The sequence below is a fragment of the Schistocerca nitens genome, chromosome 8 (genome assembly GCF_023898315.1).
Source record: "Schistocerca nitens isolate TAMUIC-IGC-003100 chromosome 8, iqSchNite1.1, whole genome shotgun sequence".
NCBI lineage: Eukaryota > Metazoa > Arthropoda > Insecta > Orthoptera > Acrididae > Schistocerca > Schistocerca nitens.
In genome coordinates this window covers 604,753,604-604,778,778 of record NC_064621.1, presented here as the reverse complement: position 1 = coordinate 604,778,778, position 25,175 = coordinate 604,753,604, and positions in this window count along the sequence as shown.

Here is a 25,175-nt window from a genome sequence, read left to right as displayed (position 1 = left end):
GACTTTTTCGCGTCTCTGTTACGTTGCAAACTTTAAAAACATTGGCCCACCACGAAAAGTATAACGTTTATCATTGGATGGACATAATTTTTGTAGGCGGAGCTTAAGGTTAACATTGAGACCCTGACTGGTCAGATGAAAACACAGCCAGATAGTTTTTTTAAACCAACTTCGGTAAATTGTAGTAAGGAGAAGTTAGGGGAGAGTTGCTTCCGAGACGGCGAGGTGAGCGGAGCTGTGCTGCCCGCCGCCCCCTGACGAACACCTACAAGGTAATGAACGCACATGATGCCGCATAACAGCGCATAAAGCTTCACTCAGAACTGCAGAAATCTCATCTGTTACACCCCCTTTTTGCGTAATACTAGTGTCGATCGTCAATTAAAGCTCATGGTGTTCACATTTGCCACTTGAAGTAAAAATCTGAAACGCGATGATTTTTCTGTTATATAGTTATTGAGAAGCCACATCAGCCACTGTAATTTACGACAAGTTAGATAAGTAATTAAAGATAATTGAGGGTCACTGTAGACCATTTTGATAGTTTTCTCTTTCGTGAAACTTAATTTAAACCTAGATTATAGATGTGATATGGCATAGGTCATCCTTCGATCCATTGTAGAACTTGGAAACCCATTCAGGGAATATTCGTTCACATTTTTGTTGAACGCAGTTGGTTTTTACCATCCTGTATTAAAACATTTCCTTTTATCAATAGCGCAATTTATAAACAATGTTTTGTGAGTAGAATAAAATTTCCAATGGTAAACTTAACTGCTTTTTCGACGTTATTTTACCAGCTAACTAAAAATAGTGTAACAGTTGTGATACTAAATGTGACACTTCTGTCACTAAATGTAACTGGGTTTTCTCTTTCGATGCTGTCAATTGTCAGGATGAGCATTCTAAAGCATTCTGTCAGGGTGAAAATATTAAATAAATTAACTTTTGTCTCTTAACAACATGTGGGCAGGGTGGGTTCTTCCTTGGCTCGGGTATGAGGTCGAATGAAACATCATTTTTACATAAGATAACTTTATTGAAGATTTGTACAACTGTATCTTACGGAATGTTCTGGTTCGGAGAGCGGCAGCTGTGTCGTTTGTGAAGTCTTCTGCTGCGGCAGCGGGGGCGTCTGATTACGCGTAGCGGTGTGTATCTCGTGTCGCCGTCTCGCCCAGCTGACTGGAGACGCGCAGCGCGATGTGGCCGGTTTAATTATTGCGAGCGAAGTCGTGCATCAGATGATACCTTGGGTGTGGCGTCCCAGTGCTGTAAGTAGCCTGTTTAGGTTTTCTTATTGGTAACGCCACGTAGCGCTCTGTATGTAAATCACTGGCTGTGCTGTGTGCAGTCTGTGGCTAGTTTGCATTGTTGTCTGCCATTGTAGTGTTGGGCAGCTGGATGTTAACAGAGCATAGCGTTGCGCAGTTGGAGGTGAGCCGTCAGCAGTGGTGGATGTGGGGAGAGAAATGGCGGAGTTTTGATATTTGTAAGAATGGATGTTATGAACTCCTATATATATTATGACCTTTGATGACTATTAAGGTAAATACATTGTTTGTTCTCTATCAAAATCTTCATTTGCTATGCCTATCAGTAGTTAGTGCCTTCCGTAGTTTGAATCTTTTATTTAGCTGGCAGTAGTGGCGCTCGCTGTATTGCAGTAGTTCGAGTAACGAAGATTTTTGTGAGGTAAGTGATTTGTGAAAGGTATAGGTTAATGTTAGTCAGGGCCATTCTTTTGTAGGGATTATTGAGAGTCAGATTGCGTTGCGCTAAAAATATTGTGTCAGTTTAAGCACAATCATGTATAATTGTTCAAAGGGGACGTTTCAGTGTTTCTCTTCTCTAAGCGGCCGCGTGTGTTGTGCGTCGGCCAGCGGAGCGGCGCGGCGCGGCGGGGGAAGGCCAGTGTCCCAGACTCGAACCACGGACTCCCGCTTGCCAGTCTTCGGCTGTCAGGTCTTCATCCCAGCTCACAGGTGACTGCTGAGGTGAGGCCGTCTCCTTGCCGTCCTCACGAGTCACCCGGGTACGTAAAAATCAGACTTCAAATACCTTTTTAACTGCTGTCTTCTGGCGCCACGGCTCCTGCTTGCTCTTCCGTTACAGCGGCGGACTTGGTGCGTCTGTGCATGATGTAGACTCTTCTTGCATGACGGTCTTCAGCACCGAAACTGACTGAAAACTACTGCTACTCTTCTTTTCTTCCTTCTTCGTCTCTCGTCTCGTCTCCGTCCCCATCTCCGTCTTCGTCTCCGTCTCCGTCTTCATCTCCGTCTCCGTCCCCGTATTCATCTGTCTGGCCCACTGCGTCTCGCGTATTTATTCACTTCAATTTACTGGAGGTGAACGACTTCACGGTCATTGCCTCTTCTGTCACATTGAGAAGCTCCTCGAAGAATCTTCTTAACGTCGGTCATTGGCTCTTGGAATGTAGGCGAGGGCCTTTGCTCACATACGACAACTGAGAAACACGTGAGCCGGTCGGGCGATGCCCTGACGGCTAAATCGACAGCGCCCGCTTATGTGGAGCTTGCTGACTTCACGGTCATTGTCTCTTCTGTTCTGCTGTTCTGCCCGCTGTTTGCGAGTATGTAACTCTCTAAACTAAACCAAGTTTTTCATTTATATTCTAATTTCTAGTTCACTTTGATTTCACTAATTTATTTACTTAAGTACCACTCAACAATAGGAACGCCATGAACCCCTTCCACTAAATTTTGTTAGTATTAATATTCTTTTACACGCAGTGCAGTGGAGCTGATGCTGAAATCATTAAGTATTTGGTTATATCATCGCTAGTCTCACTGAACTGTTCTGAACTCTACATGTCATGTGTGGTCTGACGTCTCCTTACCAGCAACAGGTCCCAGGTTCAAACTAGTCAATTCCCTAAAAAACACGCTCAGAGCGTCGTTGCGCGAAAGTGGTAGGGAGACACGATATAGAACAACAGACACCACGCAGAATGTTAAACAATTGGTGAGAGATCTGGAGAATGTGCTGGCCAGAGCAGCAGTCCAACATTTTCTGTATCCAGAAAGGCCCGTACAGGACCTGCAACATGCGGTGGTGCATTATCCTGCTGAAATGTAGGATTTCGCAAGGATCGAATCAAGGGTAGAGCCACGGGTCGTAACACATCTGAAATGTAACGTCCACTGTTGAAAGTGCCGTCCATGTGAACAAGAGGTGACCGAGCCGTGTAACCAAAGTCGCCCCATACCGTCACGGCTGTGATACGCCAGTATGGCGATGACGAATACACGCTTCGAATGTGCGTTCACCGCGATGTCAACAAACACCGATGTGACCATCATGATGCTGTAAACAGAACCTGGATTCATTCGAAAAAATGAAGTTTTGCCATTCGTGCACCCAGGTTCGTCGTTGAGTACACCATCGCAGGCGCTCCTGTCTGTGATGCAGCGTCAAGGGTAACCGCAGCCACGTTCTCCGAGCTGATAGTCCATGCTGCTGCAAACGTCGTCGAACTGTTCGTGCAGATGGGTGTTGTCTTGCAAACGTCCCCATCTGTTGACTCAGGGATCGAGACGTCGCTGCACGATCCGTTACAGCCATGCGGATAAGGTGCTTGTGATCGACTGCTAGTGATACGAGGCCGTTGGGATCCAGCACGGCGTTCCGTATTACCCTCCTGAACCCACCGATTCCATATTTTGCTAACAGTCATTGGATCTGGACCAACGCGAGCAGCAATGTCGCGATACGATAAACCGCAATCGCGATAGGCTACAATCCGACCTTTATCCAAGTCGGAAACGGTACGCATTTCTCCTCCTTACACGAGGCATCACAACAACGTTTCACCAGCAACGCCGGTCAACTGCTGTTTGTGTATGAGAAATCGGTTGGAAACTTCCCTCATGTTAGCACGTTGTAGGTGTAGCCACCGGCGGCAACCTTGTGTGAATGCTCTGAAAAGCTGATCAGTTGCATATCACAGCATCTTCTTCCTGTCGGTTAAGTTTCGCGTCTGTAGCACGTCATCTTCGTGGTGTAGCAATTTTGTGGCCAGTAGAGTATTAGAAATACATTATGGCCATTGACCTACAATCGATATAAACCCGTCCAGGCATTAGCATTGTCACCTGGCGAGGAATGACTGCCAGTCAGACACACGCACGGTGCATGTAGTATCTGTGAGCGTGCTGTCCTTGCGTAGACTGAGGAAGGTATGCAATCTATCTGAGTTTGACCGAGGGCAAACTGTGATGGCCCAGAGGCACGGCGCGAACATTTTAGAAACTGCACGACTTGCCGGGTCTTCGAGGATTGCTGTGGTGAATGTCTCCAACAGGTGTTGAAATCAAGGTCAAACCACATCCAGACATCGCGGGGTTGGGCGGGAACATTCACCAGCGCATTAGTGATGTCGGACAGCGGATAGTAGGCAGACTGTCGAAACAGGACAGGTGGCGGACTATGGCGGAACTGACAACAGACTTTAACTCTGGGCAGAGTACGAGTGTGTCTGAACAAACAGTGCACAGAAAACACCTAACGATAAGCCTCCGCAGCCGACGACCCATGAACGTGCCAATGTTAACTCCGCGACATCGGCAATGATATGAGCACGTGACCATCTGCACTGGACGTTGCCGCAGTGGCAGAGCGTTGCGTCGTCTGATGAATCCCGGTACCTTCTTCATTACGCTAATAGGAGGGCGCGAATCCGTCGTCTTCCAGGGGAACAGCTCCTTGACTCCTGTAATGCGGCTGCCAGCGGCTCCATAATGTTCTGGGAAACAATCACATGGGTGTCCACGGTTCCAGTGGAGCTCGTGCAGGGCACCATCACGGTCAAGGAATATCGGACACTAGTCACAGACCACGTTCACCCTTTCACCGCGATCATGTTTCCCGTTGTGATTCTTGAGTTTCTCCCGGCGTATTTGATAATCAAAATATCCACTGGTGCGCTGCCGGTCTATAGTGTGCAACGGGCACAATATTTCGGCGATCATACATGTCGCCATCATCAGGTGAACTGACGGACTGAGCTCCTGTGAACGTGCCGGCACGGAGATCCGTACGCTATGGCTGCTCAGAGGGAACTGGGTTCGGTCGCGTACGGATCTCCGTGCCGGCACGTTCACAGGAGCTCAGTCCGTCAGTTCACCTGATGATGGCGACATGTATGATCGCCGAAATATTGTGCCCGTTGCACACTATAGACCGGCAGCACACCCGTGGATATTTTGATGTTTCCCGTTGGCTGTGGCAGTTTTCAAGAAAGTAATTCGCCGTGTCATGAGGACAAGAGTTGATGGAGTGGTTCGATAACAGAGTGGCGAGTTCCAGTTGATGCGCTGGCACCCCAACTCGGCATACCCGAGCCTCATCGAACACATTTGGGATGTGATAGAATATGACGTCAGAGCTCTTCATCCCCCAAACCCCTCCTCGGCATTTACACTATTTAGGTGCCCTGCGTGAACAGATTTGCCAATTCCCTTCGTCGCTGTTATTCGTGCCAAATGTGGACATACTGAGTGTTAGGTAGGTGGTCATACCGTTCTGACTGACTAGTGTAAGTGCATTTTAATGATGACATATTTACGCGCATGAAATATCTCGGGTTTATACCTTTATCTACCTTGTGTTTCAACTTATGGGTACCCTATTTTTGAGAAAGGGGACGGTATTTCTGTCCAGTTGCCTGATTATTTTTAATCGAGAGTTCTGGTTGGAACTAATCGATAACAAAGTGTCATTTCATCACAAAAATTGGCTAACCCCATGGCGACATTCTTACCTTGGAAACCATGTGTCAGAAACAGTAATGTCTTTATTGTCATGTAACTAGTAGTGAAATTCAGCAGCTTATGCTTCGATAATTGGCCCAGTTTGTTAAAAAGCACCTTAAAGACGTTGAAGTTCGATGTCTTTTCCTAGTTTCGTCCTTTTTCTGACCAATCACTTTCAACTGTGTTTACAAAACTACTGATTATATTCTTTTGTTTGATGACATCCCTGACTATGTTTTTGGAGACATCACACCGATGTGCCGATCTTGCTTCTGTATCACTGTACCTGTATAACTTCCTACAGGAGAAGACTGAAGGTTAGAGGGACAGATCACGTAAATAATGAGGAGGTACTGAATAGAATTCGGGAGAAGAGGAATATGTGGCACAATTTGACTATAAGAAGGGATCGGTTGATAGCACATGTTCCGAGGCAGCAAAGGGTCACCAGTTTAGTATTGGAGATCAGCATGGAGGGTAAAAACCGCAGAGAGAGACCAAGAGATCAATACACTAAGCAGATTGAGAAGGATGTATGTTGCAGTAGTTACTCGGAGATGAAGAGGATTGCAAAGGATAGAGCAGCAAGGGGAACTGCATCAAATCAGTGCCTCGGCTGAAGTCCACAGCAACAACAATCACCATTCTTCGTATGATCAACAATTTTTATTCTGTCTTTTCTGTGATAACATAAGAAGCACACGGGAATCGTCTCTGAATAAGTAACGAATGATGCCGATTGTTGTTGTTGTTGTTGTGGTCTTCAGTCCAGGGACTGGTTTCATGCAGCTCTCCATGCTGCTCTATCCTGTGCAAGCTTCTACATCTCCCAGTACCTAATGCAACCTACATCCTTCCGAATCTGTTTAGTGTATTCATCTCTTGTCTCCCTCTACGATTTTTACCCTCCATGCTGCCCTCCAATACTAAACTGCTGATCCTTTGCTGCCTCAGGACATGTGCTATCAACCGGTCCCTTCTTCTAGTCAAGGTGTGCCACAAATTTCTCTTCTTCCCAATTCTATTCAATACCTCCTCATTAGTTACGTAATCTTCAGCATTCTTCCGTAGTACCATATTTCGAAAGCTTCTATTCTCTTCTTGTCTACACTACTCGTATTTATCGTCCACGTTTCACTTCCATACAGGGCTACACTCCATACAAGACTTCCTGACACTAAAATCTACACTCGATGTTAACAAATTCCTCTCCTTCAGAAACGCTTTCCTTGCCATTGCCAGTCTAGATTTTATATCCTCTCTACTTCGACCATCATCAGTTATTTTGCTTCCCAAATAGCAAAACTCATCTACTACTTTAAGTGTCTCATTTCCCAATTTGATCCCCTCGGCATTACCTGACTTCATTCGATTACATTCCATTATCCTCGTTTTGCTTTTGTTGATGTTCATCTTATATCCTCCTTTCAAGACACTGTCCATTCCGTTCAACTGCTCTTCCAAGTCCTTTGCTGTCTCTGACTGAATTACAATGCCATTGGAAAATGTCTAAGTTTTTATTTCTTCTCCGCGGATTATTATTCCTGCTCCAAATTTTTCTTTTGTTTCCTGTACTACTTGCTCAATATACAGATTGAATAACATCGAGGATAGGCTACAACGCTACCTCATTCCCTTCTCTACCACTGCTTCCCTTTCATGTCCCTCTAATCTTATAACTGCCATCTGGTTTCAGTATAAACTGTAAATAGCCTTTCGCTCCCTGTATTTTACGCCTGCCACCTACAGAATTTGGAAGAGAGGATTCCAGTGAACATTGTCAAAAGCTTTCTCTAAGTCTACAAATGCCAAAAACGTAGGTTTGCCTTTCTTTAATCTATCTTTTGAGATAAGTCGTAGGGTCAGTATTGCAAGTGTTCCAACATTTCTACGGAAACCAAACTGATCATTCCCGAGGTCGACTTCTACCAGTTTTTCCATTCGTTTGTAAAGAATTTGTGTTAATATTTTGCAGCCGTGACTTATTATAATTGGTAGTTCACTAATTTTCAAACCTGTCAACATCTGCTTTCCTTGGGACTGGAATTATTACATTCTTCCTTAAATCTGATACATCTTGTTCACCAGATAGAAGACTTTTGTCATGGCTGGCTCTCCCAATGCTATCAGTAGCTCAAACGGAATGTTGTCTACTCCTGGGGCCTTGTTTCGACTTAGGTCTTTCAGTGCTCTGTCAAACTCTTCACGCAAATCGTATCTCCCATTTCACCTTCATCTACATCCTCTTCCATTTCCATAATATTGTCCTCAAGTACAACGCCCTTGTATTGACCCTCTATATACTCCTTCCACCTTTCTGCTTTCCCTTCTTTGCTTAGAACTGGGTTTCCATCTGAGCTCTTTATATTCATACAAGTGGCTCTCTTTTCTCCTAAGGTCTCTTTAATTTTCCTGTAGGCAGTATCTGTCTTACCCCTAGTGATATATGCCCTTACATCCATACATTTGTCCTCTAGCCATCCTTGCTTAGCCATTTTGAACTTCCTGTCGGTGTCATTTTTGAGACGTTTGTACTCCTTTTTGCCTGTTTCACTTACTAAATTTTTATATTTTCTCCTTTCATCAATTAAATTCAGTATCTCTTTTGTAATCCGAGGATTATGATTTCTTTTATTGTCTGACACTGTGGCGTGGCCACTTTGCAAGCTCTGTCACAGCTTTAACCGCTAGACTTGTATTCAGCTTTCTGTCCAGCGACACTTCTGACACAGTGATAATAAGACAAACATGAGGCTGAGTTTAGTTAGCTCTACCCCTTTCTGTTATTTTTTTTCAGAGCTTGAAGTTTTCAGGGATAAATGATATTACAGAAGAGCTACATACGGTCCTGACAGTGGCCTGTCTCAGATCCCTTTCACATGAACCTCATTTATTATACTTCATTTATTTTGGAATGATCCCATCAGCTGAGTTTTCTGCTATCTTTTATCAGACTCCTGTGTTTGGAGAAAGAATTGGTGGGGATCAATTTGTTTTGATTGCATCTCAGATCAGCAACCTCTTTCATTACCGTAATCTACATCGTGAATGAGCCCTGTAAGTGTGGATATGTGGATAATTGAGTGTGTGTTTCTACTGGTAGAAATCTGAGTACTTCCTTTTTTTCTGTGTAAAGTCAGTGAAATTTTCCAATGAGTCCCGTTCAGGCACGAGCTGTAACTAGACGTGCTGCAGAGCCACGGTAATCCCACCTTTCTTTAACGTCTTTATGTTTGCCAAGCACCCACCGGCTGTTGTAGCAGTTTCTACATTGGCCCAGCACACTTCCAGCCAGATACAAAGGGAGAGGCGGAGCCCGGGGGCTGACGGCTGGCTGCTGGAGAATTTTCTGGACACTCGTGCTGGACTGAGGACGCCGCCTTGAGTATATCGTACTCCTCCGAACTTGCTTATCATAAGTTTCAGTTAGACTGGTAGTATGAAGGTAAATTTTCGGTTTTTCAATGTGGGTAATTAATGCATTTGCTGTAATTAACAGTCAAAAATTTATTCCAGAGACAGTACTTTTTTATGCTAAAGTCTTTCTCAGTTTGTTGTGGACCACTGGTGTTCATGCTTTGTCCAAGGTCTGATACTGAACCTGTGCCTTCAGCACGATTGTTATCTGAATTAATGACTTTCTTCCATGGTTACTGGTTGATTTACACATACTTGCATTTTGGAAACCGAGTATTTGAATAAATTTCTCTTGTGCCGACTTACCATTGTGTCAAGTTCTCAAGTAGTTTAGTTTATTGATTACCTACAGTGAATTAACTGTAAATGTCGAACTTGAAAGATTTTATATCATTTTTATGGCCTGAGTCAGAAACCAAAGTCCACCCGAAAGAGGTCAATATAACTGCTTTGCTCTCAACTCCCTGAACATAATGAGTATCCACATAGTGGGAAACATTTCTATAGGCTGTGATTTATTGGAATTATTGAGCTTTTATCGAATAATATGGTATTGGATGTCTGACCTATGAAACCCTCCCTGTGATAAAAGTGCGTGCTAATACGAATACACTGTGTAATTCCTCCTGTGGTTTCCTGCCCCGTGAATGATCGTGTGCCGTGAGGCTCAAGGTTGTCTGCTCCCCACTTCTTCCTATGAAGTTCACCTACTGATGTTGAACACAAAATTTTGTTCGTATTAATCCCCCATACATTCAAGCAACTATGTGGGTTAAATGTTTCTCTTGAAGCATAGTGTGTGCTGTGAGAATAAAGGGTTTCATTTGGTTATAAGTGACCATTTTATGAAATACATATCACACTTGCTCACAGCCCCTGTCGTTGTCGCAGTATCCCTGCACTCACTGCAAAATAATTAGTAAGAAAAAACATTCTGCTGGAAAATTCTTGGCAGAAACATAAAGAAGTATCATCCTTGTATCGTTGTTTCTAAGTCTTTACATTAACTCTGTTGTACCTTTTAACAGAGACACAAAATAAACTGTAGTAGCACTTCATAGTGCTGGTACTGCGAACGGCTGAAAGCAAGGTGAAACTACAGCCGTAATTTTTCCCGAGGGCATGCAGCTTTACTGTATGCTTAAATGATGATGGCGTCCTGTTGGGTAAAATATTCTGGAGGTAAAATAGTCCCCCATTCGGATCTCCGGCCGGGGACTACTCAGGAGGACGTCGTTATCAGGAGAAAGAAAACGTTCTACGGATCGGAGCGTAGAATGTCAGATCCCTTAATCGGGCAGGTAGGTTAGAAAATTTAAAAAAAGGGAAATGGATAGCTTGAAGTTAGATATAGTGGGAATTAGTGAAGTTCGGTGGCAGAAGGAACAAGACTTTTGGTCAGGTGAATACAGGGTTATAAATACAAAATCAAATAGGGGTAATGTAGGAGTGGGTTTAATAATGAATAAAAAAATAGGAGTGCGGGTAAGCTACTACCAACAGCATAGTGAACGCATTATTCTGGCCAAGATAGACACGAAGCCCATGCCTACTAGAGTAGTATAAGTTTATATGCCAACTAGCTCTGCAGATGATGAAGAAATTGATGAAATGTATGATGAGATAAAAGAAATTATTCAGGTAGTGAAGGGACACGAAAATTTAATAGTCATGGGTGACTGGAATTCGAGAGTAGGAAAAGGGAGAGAAGGAAACATAGTGGTTGAATATGGATTGGGGGAGAGAAATGAAAGAGGAAGCCGTCTGGTAGAATTTTGCACAGAGCATAACTTGGTTCAAGAATCATAAAAGAAGGTTGTATACATGGAAGAATCCTGTAGATACTAGAAGGTATCAGATAGATTATATAATGGTATGACAAGGATTTAGGAACCAGGTTTTAAATTGTAAGACATTTCCAGGGACAGATGTGGACTCTGACCACAATCTATTGGTTATGAACTGTAGATTAAAACTGAAGAAACTGCAAAAAGGTGGGAATTTAAGGAGATGGGACCTGGATAAACTGAAAGAACCAGAGGTTGTAGAGAGTTTCAGGGAGAGCATAAGGGAACAATTGACAGGAATGGGGGAAAGAAATACAGTAGAAGAAGAATGGGTAGCTCTGAGGGATGAAGTAGTGAAGGCAGCAGAGGATCAAGTAGGTAAAAAGACGAGGGCTAGTAGAAATCCTTAGGTAACAGAAGAAATATTGAATTTAATTGATGAAAGGAGAAAATATAAAAACGCAGTAAATGAAGCAGGCAAAAGGGAATACAAACGTCTCACAAATGAGATCGACAGGAAGTGCAAAATGGCTAAGCAGGGATGCCTAGAGGACAAATGTAAGGGCCGGCCGCGGTGGTCTAGCGGTTCTAGGCGCTCAGTCCGGATCCGCGCGACTGCTACGGTCGCAGGTTCGAATCCTGCCTCGGGCATGGTTGTGTGTGATGCCTTAGGTTAGTTGGGTTTAAGTAGTTCTAAGTTCTAGGGGACTGATGACCACAGATGTTAAGTCCCATAGTGCTCAGGGCCATTTTGAACAAATGTAAGGATGTAGAGGCTTATCTCACTAGGGGTAAGATAGATACTGCCTACAGGAAAATTAAAGAGACCTTTGGAGAAAAGAGAGCCACTTGTATGAATATCAAGAGCTCAGATGGAAACCCAGTTCTAAGCAAAGAAGGGAAAGCAGAAAGGTGGAAGGAGTATATAGAGGGTCTATACAAGGGCGATGTACTTGAGGCTAATATTATGGAAATGGAAGAGGATGTAGATGAAGATGAAATGGGAGATACGATAGTGCGGGAAGAGTTTGACATAGCACTGAAAGACTTGAGTCGCAACAAGGCCTTGGGAGAGCCAGTCCTGACAAAACTCTACCATCTGGTGAGCAAGATGTATGAGACCGTGCGAAATACCATCAGACTTCAAGAAGAATACAATAATTCCAATCCCAAAGAAAGCAGGTGTTGACAGATGTGAAAATTACTGAACTATCAGTTTAATAAGTCACAGCTGCAAAATACAAACACGAATTCTTTACAGGTGAATGGAAAAAGTGGTTGAAGCCGACCTCGGCGAAGATCAGTTTGGATTCCGCAGAAATGTTGGAACACGTGAGGCAATACTGACCCTACGAGTTATCTTAGAAAATAGATTAAGGAAAGGCAAACCTACATTTCTAGCATTTGTGGACTTAGAGAAAGCTTTTGACAATATTGACTGGAATACTCTCTTTCAAATTCTAAAGGTGGCAGGGGTAAAATACAGGGAGCGAAAGGCTATTTACAATTTGTACAGAAACCATATGGCAGTTATAAGAGTCGAGGGGCATGAAAGGGAAGCAGCGGTTGGGAAGGGAGTGAGACAGGGTTGTAGCCTGTCCCCGATGTTATTCAATCTGTATATTGAGCAAGCAGTAAAGAAAACAAAAGAAAAATTCGGAGTAGGTATTAAAATCCATGGAGAAGAAAGAAAAACGTTGAGGTTCGCCGATGACATCGTAATTATGTCAGAGACAGCAAAGGAGTTGGAAGAGCAGTTGAACGGAATGGACAGTGTCTTGAAAGGAGTATATAAGATGAACATCAACAAAAACAAAACGAGGATAATGGAATGTAGTCGAATTAAGTCGGGTGATGCTGAGGAAATTAGATTAGGAAATGAGACACTTAAAGTAGTAAAGGAGTTTTGCTATTTGGGGAGCAAAATAACTGATGATGGTCGAAGTAGAGAGGATATAAATTGTAGACTGGCAATGGCAAAGGAAAGCGTTTCTGAAGAAGAGAAATTTGTTAACATCGAGTATAGATTTAAGTGTCAGAAAGTCGTTTCTGAAAGTATTTGTATGGAGTGTAGCCATGTATGGAAGTGAAACATGGACGATAAATAGTTTGGAGAAGAAGAGAATAGGAGCTTTCGAAATGTGGTGCTACAGAAGAATGCTGAAGATTAGATGGGAAGAACACATAACTAATGAGGAGGTATTGAACAGAATTGGAGAGAAGAGGAGTTTGTGGCACAACTTGACAAGAAGAAGGGACCGGTTGGTAGGACATGTTCTGAGGCATCAAGGGACCACAAATTTAGCTTAGGAGGGCAGCGTGGAGGGTAAAAATCGTAGAGGGAAACCAAGAGATGAATACACTAAGCAGATTCAGAAGGATGTAGGTTGCAGTAAGTACTGCGAGATGAAGAAGCTTGCACAGGATAGAGTAGCATGGAGATCTGCATCAAACCAGTCTCAGGACTGAAGACAACAACAACAACAGCAGCACTTCACATGACGTTGCACATATAGTGGAATTGTGAATAAAACGCCATTTCCCTCCAATTTCTAACAGTTATATATCTGTTTACAGGTCAATGGTAAGCGACGAGATAGCTGTCCTGAAGAATAATTACAGAATAAAATTCAGTATATATAGATCAATTTCAGATTCAAAATTTGCGGGCTTCTTTTAGACTGTAATAATTTTTACAACGTGTTCTATGTGAATAAGCGCTAAATCGGACCGCATTATATCAGGCCTTAACTGAACGTTAAAAACGACATAATTCTCCATATTGTCCAGTACAGATTAGCTGTTGTGAATAACAATGTTATACCAGACGTTACGTAGCCTTTTATGTCGTCGGCGATACTGCAGTAGGCTAAGCTTATTCAATAGGTACTTCTGCTCTGTGCCCTACGTGGCAGATCAAAACGACAGCCAGTGGTCACAAACATATCACAGGTTAGAACACCTGCGGGGATTCTAGACCAAGGAAAATAAACAAAAGAAAATATCAGTAGGCTGGAGACAAACCTGGAAACCGTGCTTATTTGCGAGAATTGATATTATTTTGTGCAACTCATGCAAAATTTATGGATAAAATTTTAATAATGTCGCCGTTGGCGAACATTACTTACCAAACACACTGACATCAATATAAGCTTGACAACCAGCAGTTAACAATAGAGTTTTTTACTGTGTATGAATTCTATTCTGTTATACAATTAAACGCGTCATGGTCACAGTTGTAGGTTGTCTATCTAACGGTTTTCATGTCCAAAAAAATTTGTTTTCCAATGTTTCGTATAATTCTTTAGGAAATTTAAAAATGTAAATTGCTGTCATAATATAATCATTAAAAGGCACAATGTCACGTTGAAAGTTTAACGCAGTAATACGATATGAAAGAAACAATATATAGTATACGTCACCAGGCGGCGTAACTCATGGCGCGCAAATTACACAGAATACGAATGTATAAAACCAGTATTTGACGATGGGAGCCCTGTTCGAACTTCAACAAACTTTGCACATAACTTTCTTTTTCTCGCTGTTACCCCTTACCCCCCCCCCCCACCCCCCTCCCACGCACTCACACACAAAGTAATGAAAAGATGTAAGTTCACCGCTTACCACATTCACCTTCTGATGCAACAAAATTTCACCATCAAGAGTAACGTTTTAATTTATTACTTCGTTACTACTAATTCTATTTGCAAAAAATTTTGCAGACAGTATCCGCTTATCCTATTGAATTTACCTGCAAAACGACGCCATTGTACGATAAACTGTTCAAGAGGTAAGACGTTTTATAAATGGGAGTTCGGTTCCCTAAAGAACCGGACGTGGTGGACTGCCGGTATCAACTATGGTGTAAAAATTCACACCGACTGGCGTATTTATGAAAGAAGGGAAACAAAGTGATTTTCAGAAGTAATATTAATAACAAAATCGTGAACAATGTACGAGACATACAATACAATTAACAATAGCATGTCGGTTAATTGTTATACGTTTGAATACTAGAAAGCGCCGAAAGCAGAGACTTGTGAACCACCCCAGTAGACACAAATGAAGCACGCGCGTCCAGCGCACACACAGCTGAATAGGGGGTGTGGACATAGGCAAATGAATAACAACAGCCCTGTTTGCATAATTGAAAACTGAAATAACGTTTTAAATGTTATTCTGGGCTTAGGGCAGCCAGTACCGGATCAATACCGACCTGCTGGAGAATTCAAGCTGCCTGAACGCGCTGCTGGAAAACAACACACTGCTCGTGCCAAACTCCCTCCCTCCCTCCTTCCATGGACTCTGTCCTTTCTTTTGCGATCCGACAAGTGTTTCGACTTTATGTTGCCAACTTACTGACAGCACTACGAATGAATTTAATTACTTTTACTCCTGTTCACACAGCAACAGTTGCAAACTACTATTGTGTTAAGTCTATGCAGTTGGAATTGCGAGTGGATACCATTGGATTCAGCTCCAAATACTGCTACATTCACTGTGATCTTCCTTTTGTTCTATAATTTACAGCAGCTTAAACGTCGCAGCGATGGTGATGGCCATTTTTTTGTCGTATTCATCATCATCTCGGACAGTTTCCAGCCACTGGCTGGGTCTATCGGGAACACAAGCCTCTCCATCGTGTTCTGTCTTTCCACCATTCCCCCTCTTCCACCTTCGTCCAGTTCTCTCCTCTTCTCATCACACATTCCTTCACTCCCTTCACCCATCTATCTCTTGGTCTTCCTCTGGGCCTCTTTCCCTCCAGTTGCAGATCAAACATCCTCTTTGGAATTCTTCCCTCATCCATTCTCTTCATGTGTCCATACCACTGCAGTCTTGATTTTTCTATCCTGTCCTGTACTGGTTCCTCCTTTAGTCTTTCCCTCACATACACATTTCGCAATCTGTCTCGTCTTATTACACCCAACCTGCTCCTCTGGAACTTCATTTCACTAGCCTGTATTCTACTTTTGTGGCTTTTGTGCATTACCCATGTCTCACTTCCGTATGCCAATATGGGGACAAAGTAGGTTCGGTATATAATCCCCTTGGATTTCTGTGGCACCTCCTTGCTCCAAATAAGCCCCCTAATGCATTTGTAGAACTGCCCTGCTTTTCTGCACCTTTCATTTATTTCCATTGCGTTTCCCCCCTTACTTTCAATCACGCTTCCCAGGTACTTGAAGTTCTCTACTACTTGTAGTTTTTCCCCTCCACAAGTTATATCCACATTTGGCCTATTCTTCTTCCTTGTTGTGACAATTATTTCACTTTTCTTTGCAGGGAAATGCATTCCATATTGTGCTGCCGTTGCCTCCCATGCATCTAACTGCTTTTGCACCTCTTTCTCGCAATTTCCCCATAACATCAGGTCATCGGCAAAAAGCACTGCTTTCATTTTATGATCTCCAATTGCCTCTGATACTTGCTGCAGGATTTCATCCATAACAATAATAAACAATAAAGGCGAAAGTGCACTTCCCTGTGCACTTTCGCCTTTATTGTTTATTATTGTTATATTGTTATATTATTGTTATAACTTCTTTGCAGAAGGTTTCTTTGCTGAAAGGTTTCTTGGGGAATGGCAGCCCATTCTTCACTGATGTTATATTGTTATATTATTGTTATATTATAACAATAATAAACAATAAAGGCGAAAGTGCACAGGGAAGTGCACTTTCGCCTTTATTGTTTATTATTGTTATGGATGAAATCCTGCAGCAAGTATCAGAGGCAATTGGAGATCATAAAATGAAAGCAGTGCTTTTTGCCGATGACCTGATGTTATGGGGAAATTGCGAGAAAGAGGTGCAAAAGCAGTTAGATGCATGGGAGGCAACGGCAGCACAATATGGAATGCATTTCCCTGCAAAGAAAAGTGAAATAATTGTCACAACAAGGAAGAAGAATAGGCCAAATGTGGATATAAGTTGTGGAGGGGAAAAACTACAAGTAGTAGAGAACTTCAAGTACCTCGGAAGCGTGATTGAAAGTAAGGGGGGAAACGCAATGGAAATAAATGAAAGGTGCAGAAAAGCAGGGCAGTTCTACAAATGCATTGTCGTATTGTTGTTAGCAAAAGGGCTGAGACGTACACTATGTGATCAAAAGTATCTGGACACCTGGCTGGAAATGACTTACAAGTTCGTGGCGCCCTCCATCGGTAATGTTGGAATTCAATGCAGTGTTGCCCCACCCTGAGCCTTTATGACAGCTTCCACACTCGCAGGCATGCGTTCAGTCAAGTGCTGAAAGGTTTCTTGGGGAATGGCAGCCCATTCTTCACTGAGTGCTGCACTGATGAGTGGTATCGATGTCGGTCGGTGAGGCCTGGCACGAAGTTGGCGTTCCAAAACATCCCAGAGGTGTTCTGTAGGATTCAGGTCAGGACACTGTGCAGGCCAATCCATTACATGAATGGTATTGTCGTGTAAGCACTGCGCCACAGGCCGTGCATTATGAACAGGTGCTTGATCGTGTCGAAAGATGCAATCGCCATCCCCGAATTGTTCTTCAACAGTGGGAAGCAAGGAGGTGCTTAAAACACCAGTGTAGGCCTGTGCTGTTATAGTCCCACGGAAAACAACAAGGGATGCAAGCCCCCTCCATGAAAAAGATGACCACGGCATAACACCACCGCCTCCGAATTTCACTATTGGCACTACACACGCTGGCAGATGACGTTCAGCGGGCATTCGCCATACCTACCCCCTGCCATAGGATCGCCATATTGTGAACCGTGATTCGCCAGTCCACACAACGTTTTTCCACTGTCAATCGTCCAATGTTTACGCTCCTTATACCAAGCAAGGCGTCGTTTGGTGTTTACCGGCGTGATGTGTGGCTTATGAGCAACCGCTCGACCATGAAATCCAAGTTTTCTCACCTGCCGCCTAACTGTCATAGTACTTGCGGTGGATCCTGATGCAGTCTGGAATTCCTGTGTGATGGCCTGGAAAGATGTCTACCTATTACACATTACAACCCTCTTCAACTGTAGGTGGTCTCTGTCAGCCAACAGACGAGGTCGGCCTGTACGCTTTTGTGCTGTACGTGTCCCTTCACATTTCCACTTCGGAAACAGTGGACCTACGGATGTTTAGGAGTGTGGTGGACCTAGGAAAGTTAAGAGTGTGGAAATCTCATGTACAGACACGTGACAACCAATCACGTGAATACGTTTGAAGTCGATGAGTCGGCAGAGCGCCCCATTCTTCTTTCTCACGATGTCTAATGACAACTGAGGTCGCTGATATGGGGTACCTGGCAGTATGTTCAAATGGTTCAAATGGCTCTGAGCACTATGGGACTTAACATCTATGGTCATCAGTCCCCTAGAACTTGTTGTTGTTGTTGTGGTCTTCAGTCCTGAGACTGGTTTGATGCAGATCTCCATGCTACTCTATCCTGTGCAAGCTTCTTCATCTCCCAGTACCTACTGCAACCTACATCCTTCTGAATCTGCTTAGTGTATGCATCTCTTGGTCTCCCCCTACGATTTTTACCCTCCACGCTGCCCTCCAATACTAAATTGGTGATCCCTTGATGCCTCAGAACATGTCCTACCAACCGATCCCTTCTTCTGGTCAAGTTGTGCCACAAACTCCTCTTCTCCCCAATCCTATTCAGTACCTCCTCATTAGTTATGTGATCTACCCATCTAATCTTCAGCATTCTTCTGTAGCACCACATTTCGAAAGCTTCTATTCTCTTCTTGTCCAAACTATTTATCGTCCATGTTTCACTTCCATACATGGCTACACTCCATACAAATACTTTCAGAAAAGACTTCCTGACACTTAAATCTATACTCGATGTTAACAAATTTCTCTTCTTCAGAAACGCTTTCCTTGCCATTGCCAGTCTACATTTTATATCCTCTCTACTTCGACCATCATCAGTTATTTTACTCCCCAAATAGCAAAACTCCTTTACTACTTTAAGTGTCTCATTTCCTAATCTAATACCTTCAACATCACCCGACTTAATTCGACTACATTCCATTATCCTCGTTTTGCTTTTGCTGATGTTCATCTTATACCCTCCTTTCAAGACACTGTCCATTCCGTTCAACTGCTCTTCCAAGTCCTTTGCTGTCTCTGACAGAATTACAATGTCATCGGCGAACCTCAAAGTTTTTATTTCTTCTCCATGGATTTTAATACCTACTCCGAATTTTTCTTTTGTTTCCTTTACTGCTTGCTCAATATACAGATTGAATAACATCGGGGAGAGGCTACAACCCTGTCTTACTCCCTTCCCAACCACTGCTTCCCTTTCATGCCCCTCGACTGTTATAACTGCCATCTGGTTTCTGTACAAATTGTAAATAGCCTTTCGCTCCCTGTATTCTACCCCTGCCACCTTTAGAATTTGAAAGAGAGTATTCCAGTCAACATTGTCAAAAGCTTTCGCTAAGTCTACAAATGCTAGAAACGTAGGTTTGCCTTTCCTTAATCTTTCTTCTAAGATAAGTCGTAAGGTCAGTATTGCCTCACGTGTTCCAGTATTTCTACGGAATCCAAACTGATCTTCCCCGAGGTCGGCTTCTACTAGTTTTTCCATTCGTCTGTAAAGAATTCGTGTTAGTATTTTGCAGCTGTGGCTTATTAAACTGATTGTCCGGTAATTCTCACATCTGTCAACACCTGCTTTCTTTGGAATTGGAATTATTATATTCTTCTTGAAGTCTGAGGGTATTTCGCCTGTTTCATACATCTTGCTTACCAGATGGTAGAGTTTCGTCAGGGCTTGCTCTCCCAAAGCCGTCAGTAGTTCCAATGGAATGTTGTCTACTCCGGGGGCCTTGTTTCGACTCAGGTCTTTCAGTGCTCTGTCAAATTCTTCACGCAGTATCGTATCTCCCATTTCATCTTCATCTACATCCTCTTCCATTTCCATAATATTGTCCTCAAGTACATCGCCCTTGTATAGACCCTCTATATACTCCTTCCACCTTTCTGCTTTCCCTTCTTTGCTTAGAACTGGGTTTCCATCTGAGCTCTTGATGTTCATACAAGTGGTTCTCTTATCTCCAAAGGTCTCTTTAATTTTCCTGTAGGCAGTATCTATCTTACCCCTAGTGAGATAAGCCTCTACATCCTTACATTTTTCCTCTAGCCATCTCTGCTTAGCCATTTTGCACTTCCTGTCGATCTCATTTTTGAGACGTTTGTATTCCTTTTTGCCTGCTTCATTTACTGCATTTTTATATTTTCTCCTTTCATCAATTAAATTCAATATTTCTTCTGTTACCCAAGGATTTCTACTAGCCCTCGTCTTTTTACCTACTTGATCCTCTGCTGCCTTCACTACTTCATCCCTCAAAGCTACCCATTCTTCTTCTACTGTATTTCTTTCCCCCATTCCCGTCAATTGTTCCCTTATGCTCTCCCTGAAACTCTGTACAACCTCTGGTTCTTTCAGTTTATCCAGGTCCCATCTCCTTAAATTCCCACCTTTTTGCAGTTTCTTCAGTTTCAATCTACAGGTCAGAACCAATAGATTGTGGTCAGAGTCCACATCTGCCCCTGGAAATGTCTTACAATTTAAAACCTGGTTCCTAAATCTCTGTCTTACCATTATATAATCTATCTGATACCTTTTAGTATCTCCAGGGTTCTTCCATGTATACAACCTTCTATCATGATTCTTAAACCAAGTATTAGCTATGATTAAGTTGTGCTCTGTGCAAAATTCTACCAGGCGGCTTCCTCTTTCATTTCTTAGCCCCAATCCATATTCACCTACTACGTTTCCTTCTCTCCCTTTCCCTACACTCGAATTCCAGTCACCCATGACTATTAAATTTTCGTCTCCCTTCACTATCTGAATAATTTCTTTTATTTCATCATACATTTCTTCAATTTCTTCGTCATCTGCAGAGCTAGTTGGCATATAAACTTGTACTACTGTAGTAGGTGTGGGCTTCGTATCTATCTTGGCCACAATAATGCGTTCACTAAGCTGTTTGTAGTAGCTTACCCGCGTTCCTATTTTCCTATTCATTATTAAACCTACTCCTGCATTACCCCTATTTGACTTTGTGTTTATAACCCTGTAGTCACCTGACCAGAAGTCTTGTTCCTCCTGCCACCGAACTTCACTAATTCCCACTATATCTAACTGTAACCTATCCATTTCTCTTTTCAAATTTTCTAACCTACCTGCCCGATTAAGGGACCTGACATTCCACGCTCCGATCCGTAGAACGCCAGTTTTCTTTCTCCTGATAACGACATCCTCTTGAGTAGTCCCCGCCCGGAGATCCGAATGGGGGACTATTTTACCTCCGGAATATTTTACCCAAGAGGACGCCATCATCATTTAATCATACAGTAAAGCTGCATGCCCTCGGGAAAAATTACGGCTGTAGTTTCCCCTTGCTTTCAGCCGTTCGCAGTACCAGCACAGCAAGGGCGTTTTGGTTATTGTTACAAGGCCAGATCAGTGAATCATCCAGACTGTTGCCCTTGCAACTACTGAAAAGGCTGCTGCCCCTCTTCAGGAACCACACGTTTGTCTGGCCTCTCAACAGATACCCTTCCGTTGTGGTTGTACCTACGGTACGGCTATCTGTATCGCTGAGGCACGCAAGCCTCCCCACCAACGGCAAGGTCCATGGTTCATGGGGGGCCCTAGAACTTAGAACTACTTAAACCTAACTAACCTAAGGACATCACACAACACCTAGTCTTCACGAGGCAGAGAAAATCCCTGACCCCGCCGGGAATCGAACCCGGGAACCCGGGCGTGGGGCCGGCCGCGGTGGCCGTGCGGTTAGGGCGCTTCAGTCCGGAACCGCGTGACTGCTACGGTCGCAGGTTCGAATCCTGCCTCGGGCATGGATGTGTGTGACGTCCTTAGGTTAGTTAGGTTTAAGTAGTTGTAAGTTCTAGGGGACTGATGACCTCAGCAGTTGAGTCCCATAGTGCTCAGAGCCATCTGAACCATTTTTTGAACCCGGGCGTGGGAAGCGAGAACGCTACCGTACGACCACAAGCTGTGGACACCAGTAGGTGGCAGCCCAATGCACCTAATATGAAAAACGTATGTTTTTAGAGGTGTCTGGATACTTTTGATCACATAGTGTGAGGGATTGCGGGGTACTCTCACTTCTGATTCGGTGTTATGCCGCTCCATGTTCTTAGGTAATATGATCTTTATTGCAATTTGACTTCACATATCATGATGGAACTAGGGAAGGAATAACAGTAAGCTTTAGCTGCATTCAAAGGAATAGGGTGCCGATTTAAACGACTGCAGTAAAAGAGCACGGCGACGGTGGGCCGAGGGAAGCGCGTTTTTTCTGCAGAACCTGGGTGGAAACATTTCCGGATGTCCAAGTACCGCGGTCTCATTGTGCAGACACATTGGTTGGCGCCGGTCGGCAGTCAGCTGCATGCAGATAGACTGACTAGTGCCGAGAAGTCGCCGTTGCAACGGCCAGCGCATTGTAGACCGGCAATAAAGCAGAGCATGGGCCCTTGTCAGGCAGGAAGCAGATAAAACAACTGTGAGCGTTCTGAGAATTTCCGTGGGACAGGTCACTGGCGCCCAGACGTCCAGACTCTGTCACAAAACATACTTGTGAAAGCACGGGGCTTTTAGCGAGTTTATGGCCACTCTTTGGAAACTCTGAGATGGACGCAACAGGGGAGATAACAAGCTTTCTGTGGAGGGGTGTGGTTCCATCCTGGTCATTTTGTTAGCAAAAGGCATGGCGTAAAGGCGCGGGAAAGAGTCCACGAAGCTGAATCGTTTTTTTCCTTTTCTCCCAATTAACTTTAAAGTCTCTGATTGGTCAAATCGGTCTTTGCAGAGCAAGGGGCGCTCTCTGAGCTTCGAATGCCGACCTCCAGCTCGCGATTGGCTTGTGCTAAAGTGGGGGAAGTCTAAGATGCAAATGGGCTTTTGCTACCGGACTGAGGAGGAAAGCGGACAGAAAGAGAAGATCACTCTTGTACTGGCACTTCGCTAGTAAAGAACTGCAGGTCTCCACCTAAAGGGTGACACTTGTGTCCTTTGTTAGTGTGCCACTTAGAAGCCTGTGCCAGTCACCTTCCGAGCCGTCAGAAGTACTGATTCTAGCATCACGCACACAACGAGTGATGCGTGGGTGTACTCATTTGTCTTGAGTCGGCCGTCTAAACATTTGACAAACTCCGTCATGCGCAGTCGTGGCACAGAGTCAAGTTGGTTTGGCAGACCAGCAAACGGGTCCACCTGCGTACTGGAATCCAACGGGAATTCAGAGGCTCATAGGAAAGTACCGAATTAACCGAAAGCGAGACCGCATACTTGCATTTTTCGGGCGCGCCATTAATAACAGACTGCGGCCGTCCATGACTTGAGTCGCCGAACGCATCGTGGTTCGCCGCCCTGACCAGCAGGAGGGTAAAGTATTCGCTGCTACGGCGTAGGGCTCAAATGTATGTTTCTCAGCACCCTGTTCTTTCGAACCATATTTTTCTTTTTTCAATACTAGAGTATAGATGCTTGATAGTGGCGTAGTTTTTGTGCCATAACCCGGATTCACGTGTATGAAGTCAGATAAAGCGATTAGTGTTCTGGTTAGTGTCTTGTGTCGATCCCCAGCTGATCGCTTTGTCCACCATACAGTCCATGTTAGTGAAAGCGTTTGTCAAATAAAAATGTTTGTGTGACGTTCCTTTAGTCATTTTCGTTGTCTTGTGATGTTAAGGATGAATAAATCTATTGTGATTTAGATCACAACCTCTCCCTGTGTTCTGATTAACATTACCATGCCATTTTTATTAAAGTCCAGATTCTAAAGGAGAGTAGCAAGTTTACAAGTGTATCAAGGGTGCTAAAATCAAACAACTAATTGTGGCTAATGCATTCGTGAACTTTAGGTACAGTTGTACATAATGTCATACAGTGCAATTGGTTAGAGATATACCATGGAAAGAATATGCCTTCACTAATGAAGATTTGTGCCATTCTAGTGTGGTACAAACTTTCGTTAGTGACGACGTATCAAGGGTGCTAAAATCAAACAAATAATTGTGGCTAATGCATTCGTGAAATTTAGGTACAGTTGTACATAATGTCATACAGTGCAATTGGTTAGTGATATACCATGGAAAGAATATGCCTTCACTAATGAAGATTTGTGCCATTCTAGTGTGGTACAAACTTTCGTTAGTGACGACGTATCCTTGACGTTGGAACCCAGCATTTGTGAGCGTTATGTCATTCTATCACTACCGATTTCTTCAGCATTACCTACATAGATGCATGTCCCATTTTCGAGATTACTTCAACAGATCTGCAGGCATTATTGTAGGGCCGTATCCCTTCCTCTGGTGACCATACTTGGAACGGAGAACCGTCTACGTTTGTTCGGAAGTAATGGCAGGAAACTGACTGGATAGCAGGCTGAGTGACTGGAACGACGAAAACTCCCACGCACCTATCCGCTGTTGAACCCAGGACTGGACGCTAGTGCTGTTCCGCTAGATCGCCACAGCAACTGCTGACTGCCGCATACTTGATATGAAGTACTTCCCAGCTCCAACTGTTTCCGTTCCACCACAGCAAGTGGAAGTTTTCATCGAAACGTAATATTATTTGCCATAACTGAAGAGAGGGGGCGGGAGGGGGGGGGGGCAGGGCCATTGTGGTTGAGACTTGGGACTCTCTTTTCGCGGACTGGGGTTCAAATTCGTGTCCAAGAATACAAATTTAATATCCTCGTGATTTATCTCAATCGGCTGTAGCAGAAACCGGAATGGTCACTTTGAAAAAGACATGGCCGACTTTCTTTCTCATTCTTTCCCAATCCTATTTCGTGATTCGTTCCTAGAGACCTCGTCGCCGACGCGACGCTAATTTCCGCCTGCCTGCCTTCCTTTCTTCACAGCTGTTATTGTTGTTGTGGTGGTGGAGGTGATCTACGCTGCGAGGACTGGTTGGGTGCGTGTTTTCACGCTAGTCCATCCTGTGCAAGCCTCTTCATCTCTCCATAGCAACTGAACCTATATCCATTTGAAACTGCTTCCTATAATTCGAACCTTCGTCTCATTCCGCAACTCTTAGTGCCCAGAAGTCCTTCCTTTAGCAAATTAACTATTCCTTGATGCCTTAGGGTGTCTCCCAACAATCTATCAGTGCGTTTAAATTCTGCCATAAATCTCTTTTCTCCCCAATTTGATTCAGTCCCTCCCCA